General features: G+C 43.8%; 1 long non-coding RNA gene across 1 annotated transcript in view; it reads right to left on the bottom strand.

Annotated features, from left to right (window-relative positions):
- The window catches only part of LOC109319939, a 16,131-nt gene that overhangs the window by 491 nt on the left and 8,355 nt on the right, over positions 1–7,285 (bottom strand). The window contains exon 2 of the long non-coding RNA XR_002103677.1: positions 4,432–4,443. This is a non-coding gene — a long non-coding RNA (uncharacterized LOC109319939). The remainder of the gene's footprint in view (positions 1–4,431; positions 4,444–7,285) is intronic.

Genomic DNA, 7,285 nt, shown 5'->3' with positions numbered 1-7,285 from the left:
TTGGCATTTCTGTTCAGCTTCTGACAGTTGTATGCTATTATAAAGAGACAGATTTTACTGGCCCTGCTATATTTTAAAAAAATAACTATCTTAAGTGGATCTTCCTTTTCTGTAGCTTCACTGGCCATCATATATATGGTGAAGCTCTGATTCCATTTTTTTTTTCTGCTGCATTGCTGGACAGCTTTAACTCCTCTGGAATTCTGAGATGCTCTATTTTTCTGTCTTTCTTTACACCCCACTCCTGATACCATATGTTATTCTCAAAAGACCAAGGAGTTAAACTTATAAAATGATAACTCTTGTTTATTCAGAGAGCCTTATTAGCCTACTGATCTGCTGTTCCCTCCTTCAATCCCTGGGCTCATGTAACAATTTATACATAACACTCTTAAAGGTATCTACACAGACTGGACTTCAGTGGCTCAGAAGCCCCCTTCCAAGTCCTTTGTTCCCAGGGGCAGATCTAGGATTTTGAAAAGGGGATGTGGGAGATGTGACCAGTGCCGGGGTTGTGGGCTGGGCTGCCAACTTCCCCCCTCAGTGCTCTTGCCTCTCTTTTGGCAGGCAGAACACACTGCAGCAACAGCTGCTATGTACTTTTTGAGTCCCCAAAGCAGGTAAAATTCACTCTTCTTTCAGCACTCCTCCTCTCCAGCATTCAGTGGTACTTTACCTCCCCATCCACCCTTCTCTGTCCTGGGACAAGCCCAGTTTTGGTGTTCTCTTGGTGATGGGCAAGCTTCTTTCTGTTCCTTCAAAAAAGGTGGCATTAACAAATGAATCTATGAAAGAAAACAGGTGTCTTCCATAATTTAATGCCGAAGCTAGCTAGGTTATCCATTTGCACACACCAAAGCTGACCCTTTGCCATCTTTTCTCAGTTTGAACACACATAAACAATCTAGCATGTGTCAGAGAAAATTCCTGAAGCTGATGCTGCCATTACAGAGAGTTGAAACAGTCCAACACAGACAGGCCCATAGCATGTGCCCTCTGAGCGACCTGCCAGCTGTCAATCATGGGTGACCTGCTTTTTGGTGCTGCGCAGGCTCAGTCAGCTCACAGCTTTCGCTTTTGCGCAAGCTCAGTCAGAACTCCTGTGAGGTAATCAGTCTGGAACCTTCTCCCTTGGCGGTTCCCTGATCGGCTCAAAGAGAACTATAAAGGGCCGTGGGCCCTCAGTGTGGTGTGGGCGTTTTAGGAGTTGGTGGGTTGTTCTGGAGTGTGAGCGTTATAGGAGTTGGAGGTGTTGTTAGTGTAAGGATTGTGAAGGAGAGCTACTTGATCTCCCAACAGAGAGATCAACCTAGGAGAGTGAGGTCGGGATTTAATACCCCGGCTCTTCTCATAGCTTCGTGCTGCGATTAAACCCTCCGATTTCCTTCACCTTGTGTTGATATCTTCGGTTATTGAATTGTTTCGGCCTGGACTTGGACTTTGATTTCATCCCTTCGGCACTCTGACTTCGACATCGTTCTACTTACCTGGTTTTCGACCAATCTCGGCTTCGTCTTCTTCATCTTCCTTGAATGGGGACTGTCTTTTGGACTGGCATCACACTCTCAACTTTGACATTGCTTCATCTCGTCGCGCTACAGTTCCTGTGTTGTTATTTGTTCACCCCTATATAAGCTGTCAACCAGCTCTGGGACTAGCCAGCAGGCAGCCGTCCCTAGCCCTCCGGGGTTAGATAGCAAGGGTCTGCTGGTGAACCTCATGAGCTGACAGTCTCCTTTGTTGTTTGTTCAATATGTTCTTAACTGTAACTGAAGAAATCACCTGGGCCTCTGCTGCCAAGCGTGAGTAAAATAAACCATCTTTGTTTTCAACTTATATGTGTGTCCCATACAGCTCATACTCTACCGCCAAGACTCCCACCTGTTCGTTCCAGTTGCCCCCCCAGCCCACTGTGACCTGGGGGCCCGATTCATTCGGTTCAGCTTGCCCTGACAGCATGCATTGTGGCAGCACAAAGTCTTTAGCAAAACTCTGTGTGTGTGTGTGCATGCGTGTGTGTGTGTCGGCATGCATGCAGGGAAGCTGAGATATCTGTATGCAAAACTAAAAATGCTGATTAAAGACAACGTCCTCTCTTCTGAGGATGCCCCATTTATCCTTTAGGATTAGGCCCCAAAGTTAACTGTTGCCATCAAGGACATGAACTTTAGATGGTCGTCACTCTTTAAAAGTCCATTCCATTTGAAAAGGTTTGACTTGTCTGAAGATTATTCCCTATACATATAACAGAGACCTCCAAAGGAATGGGTAATTTCTATAAAATGTATAAAATGTAGCTGATGCTTTTATGTGAAAGTGCTATATGTCATAGTCCACATAACCTCTTGCTAGCCAGAGAAATGAGTCCAGACACCCTGATGATGATCAAGCAACTTTTTAAAATGAGTTTGGAGCTCCTCATTTGGTGTTTTTGTTCTACCTTCATTTGCAATGCATGCTGTATGGCAGCTCCTGTAAAATTGCCTCAAGTGAGTGTACAACTGAACTATTATAGGTTAGAAATTTTAATTATATTAATTAAACCTGGAAGAAGGGATCCAAATAGCCACGCATCAGTGAGCCATCTTACTATTTGCTATAATTATCAGCAGCAGCTTTGAGAAAAAAGACAATTAAACAAAAGCAAGTGCTGTAGATCATATAAATCATGTTGTGCATGTGGGTAAAATATATTTATTCTACTGCAGTTTCCTAACAATGGTTTTTAGTCTCTAGGGCCAGCTCAGCAATTTTGTATCTTTTGCTTGCTCATGAAGATTTTCTACTTCTCAAAGAGCTGGCTTTCAAGAAACTCATTCAATGGATTCCTTCAGTTCTCATGACCCATCTTTGAAGTTCAGCAATGACTAGTGAACTTTAGTTCTGTGTTTGTAAATACATACCTATAAAGGAGCCCCCCCCCCCCCCACACACACACATGCGTGGGCTTTACTGGCTCTTTTACATTGCCAAATTAATTTTCACAGCAGGTAAGAAAAGCCTAGAAGTGGTTTCAAAATGCAAATATCAGATTATGCCTTTTTATTTTAGGAAGGATGACTATGTAATTAGAACACAAATCCCAGGTCTACTACACACATGCTACTTTGAGCAGTCAGATATAACCCTCAAGATCTCTGCACTTCAGTTTCCTCAGCTGTAATATGGGACTAATAATATCTTACTACCTCACAGTGTGATGAGAAGTTAAATTAATTTGCGCTACAGACATCTGATGCTGGTTACAGACATCTGATTCTAAAAGGAGCTAATTCTTTCAGTTCCTGTACTAATGGGCCTTAGAAGAACAAAATATTATTACTGTTTGTTAAGAGGATGGTCTTGCTGAGAAACCAGCAAGTGAGAAAAAGCCATGTGCTCTGAGATAGATGCAATAAAAAAGAGACATAAATAACTTTGGAATTATAGTGATGTTTTGCTCCCGGGGAATCTGTGCTTTTCCCTTGTTGCCAACTATGCAGACACTGCTATTAAATTTATAGAGGAGTTTTAGTAGTATAAACTGTGAAGCAGTGGGGGGTCATACTCCAGTCAGCCACAATTTACTTCACAACAGCTTGCATAGTCAACAGCAACCTTTCAGTAAAAATTGTTTTGTATTTTACCAAAAGGCACATACAGCTGCAAATGGAAAAAATGAAGTCATCCCAGGAGATCCTTTTAATAGGTTTCCTTTTCTTCTCATTTATTGTCAGTAGTTATTATCTTGATCAATGCAGGTTCCTCATCTCTCATAAAGATGCCTTTCATATTAAAACTGCAAGGCATGCAATGACTTACTCAAGGTCATTCAGCACGTTACTTGATTAGAATTAGGGTGCATTAACAATTGTTCACAGAAATGTTCCCATTTCAGTGAGTGGGCTTCTAAGGTTCAGAATGGATTGAGATGATCTGCTGTACTCAGCAGGGTTATGGAAAACCCAAGGTCCTTAGGCCCTCTTTTTTATGGCCAGACATCCGAACCTGGGTCTCCTGCATTCCAAGTGAGTGTCCCAGTCACTCTGTCCTTCTCCATCTGACCAGCTAAATATTTAATTATTTAGTACAAGGTAAAATAATTCAAGAGGAGACACTGAGATGAACAGATGACATAGCCTACTGGGTTAGGGCACTCATTTGAGAAATTGGAGACCAGATTCAAGACAATGCTTCAAATCAGGTAACGTGAGGGTTCCTGATATTGCAGGTTACTCCCATGGGCTGTCTATAGACATTACACTTTTCTAGGTTTCATGCAGACTACATTATGTACTCAGGGATGTCTGTAGTCTGAATTAAAAATGGCTGCAGTCTAAATTAACTAATCCTTATTGAATGAGAATTAAAGTTAATGCAGACTAGGGCAGTCCAAACCAGGCAATTTAAACTGTATTAATTAACATTAGACCTCTCTTTCTGCATCAAAACAGAAACAAAGACCTCTCTTTCTGCATCAAAACAGAAAGAAATTCCAAAACCTCCAAATTATCTGTGGGCTGTTTCCCAGCCAGCCATTCTCAGAATCGGCCCTATAACTTTATGAACAGAATTAATCTGCTTAAAACATGAGGGCCTTCAAAGGACTATTCCAACATCACATTGCACAGAATGCACACAGTGAATCCATATTCTGAACAATGGTAGAATTATGATTTAATCTTAGAATGTCACATAAAACCCTTCTACTGACAACAATTGTATCTAATAGAAATATAATAGGTGAGCTATTTCTGTTTGGTATAGGATAGGGTTAGGCAGTTATTGTTATGTATATGTGCACTTGTGCATGTGTACATGTGTATACAGCCAGGCATGTACACCACATATTATAAAACCATTATCTGACCAATATTTAGCTCCTCAGTCTCTGGATGGTTACAGTAATGTCTTACAGAAAAGTTATACATAGACTTATTAGAGCCGGGCAATGTTTTTTGGTTATAAAGTACAGTTTTGAGAACATCAAAATGTATTGCAAATTTCTGAGATACAAAAAGCCACGGATTTATTTGGGCAACTAATATTATCTTCACCTGAGATATACAAATATTTTTGCAACAGGTCTTCTTGAATTTTTTCATTACATCTCTCCTTCTGAATAGGTATTTGTCTCATTGTCTGATGGAAAGGAAATGAAATAAAACTGTAGTCCCTTTCCTTTTTGTACCCAGTAGCCTCTCAGTCTTATTCTCATGTTGCTTCCCCCTTTGATGATTTAGTTGAATGGTTTCTTGGCATATCTTCAGATACAGGTGTCTGGGTGGTCATCCTGTAGAGGCTTCTTCCCTTCTCTATGCTTTGGAATCATCAGCATAAGTTCATCTCTGATCATTTTATCAACCTGGTACCAAGGGATGGCATTTAGCCCTTTGCAACCACTACAGGATTTTCACTCTGATCCTTGATTCTTCTCCTGTTTCCTACCAAGAGTGTTCATTTCAGTCCCATATGTATCTTGTGGTCATTTGGACAAGATCACTTTCTGTTGATGAGCAGTGTACTGGATAGCACAAAATACATAAGATTTTAGTAGTTTCGTTGGTTGTAGCCATGTTGATCTAAGGACATAGGCAGACAAGGTCCTTTGGGTAAATGTGATATTTTTTATTACACCAATTAAATAGCTGGAAAAGTTGTTCTTTGCAAGCTTTCAGGTACAAACACCCTTCTTCAGGCAGAGGGAGGGTCTGCAGGTATTATGTGGGCTCCACGGTGGAATAGAAGCAAATATGCAAAACATAGGTCTGTGAAAATTGGATGTGTTTAATTTCATGTTAAAGAAGCAGTCACTTAAGGAATGGTGAATGATTGTAATGTAGAAACAAAGAGAAGTGGTAAGAAGTAGCTTCTCATTTTCCTTGTGTGATGGTACTCTGAGTCGGAAAAGGCCATGAAGATGCAAACTCCCTGTGAGGTGAGATACCCATGTAAAAGCCAGCTAAATTTTAAGGATATCCCCCCCAACTTTAAAATTAGGAAAAAAACCCCAACCCATTATAACACAACTGGGGAAAACAGAACATAAAATAAAGGTTTTAAACATTTCAATTTTTGACACTTCACTTTCACACCCAGCTGATGTTTACTTCACAGTCCACGGTTGGCTTCTAGTGACAGGCAGAAGTTATCACTGTCTCTGCAGTGAATTCCTCCCTCATTTCAGGAGATCTTGGCTTTTTGCTGGCTCCCAGCAAGTTGCCTCTGCCCCACACTTCAGCCTTTTTAGTTGCAGTCCCCATGGCTAGGGACAGACATTCAAAAAGTCAGAGCCTGAATTAATTCAAAGTGTCCAGGTTAGTCTAAACTGCCTAGGCTGAACTGATTTGTAACAGGACAAACAGAACGTTTGGACTGAGGCAATCCAGGTACATGCCTGCAGTTGCTCAGGCCAGGAGCCGGGAGGAGGGCGGGCTGCTAGAGCACACCCTCAGATGAAGGAAAGCTGTGCTGGGGGGAGGCATGGCCAGTCTGGGCTGAACTGGCCACAGAGGGGCTTAATTTCCCCTCTCTACCCCACTGTCAAGGACCAGAGCCCGGTCTGCTGGGCACTCCCCCGTTGCTGCTGCAGCAGCGGGGCACCACAGCCCCTGAGGCAGAGGGAAGGAGGAAGGTGAGTTAGTGTCCTCTCTATGTCCACTGAGATCCTTGCCCCAGAACAGGCCCCCTACAATGGAGGGAGGAGAAATAACCCCTGTTCCTGCCTCCCTGACCCCAAGGGGCCCTGTCGACTGGCATCTGGCCGTGCCCTTGTCCCACCACTAAGGCAGGAGGGGCTAGAGCCCTTGTTGGGGGCAGCAGCCCCTGTCATAATGTGAGGGAGTATGAGCCCCTTCCCAGCGGGGGTGCTGTTGTGCAGGGCCATCAATGCTGCAACAGGCTGTGAGTGGTAGCACCTGGGCCCAGAGCACAGCAGAGCTCTGAAAGCCCCCTGCAGTGCTGCCGCACTAAGCAGCAGCTCTGCTGGCACTGCAGAGCAGTCCCCACCCAAAAAGGGCTTGCACTCTGGGAAGCCATGACAGGCTGCTGCCCATCACAGTCACTCACCACTCACTGCTCCAGCTGCCAGATGGGGGCAGGGCCCAGCCCCCACTGCTCTGTCTGTGCTCAGAGCAAGCCCCCTCCTGGCAAGAGGGGGCTTATTCAGCCACTGGCCCTGATCACAGACCGAGCAGCAGCTGTGCCTGGGCTGGGCCCACTCCGCTGCTGCACCAGCAGCCAGTGGCTGAGTAAGCTCCCTCCTGCCGGGAAGGGGCTTGCCCCGAGAACAGAAAGGTATCTTGCA

This window comes from Crocodylus porosus, unplaced genomic scaffold (genome assembly GCF_001723895.1).
Source record: "Crocodylus porosus isolate Cpor-Errol unplaced genomic scaffold, CroPor_comp1, whole genome shotgun sequence".
Classification (NCBI taxonomy): Eukaryota; Metazoa; Chordata; order Crocodylia; family Crocodylidae; genus Crocodylus; species Crocodylus porosus.
The sequence above is the reverse complement of the archived record's forward strand: the minus strand, read 5'-3'. Positions and strand labels throughout refer to the sequence as shown.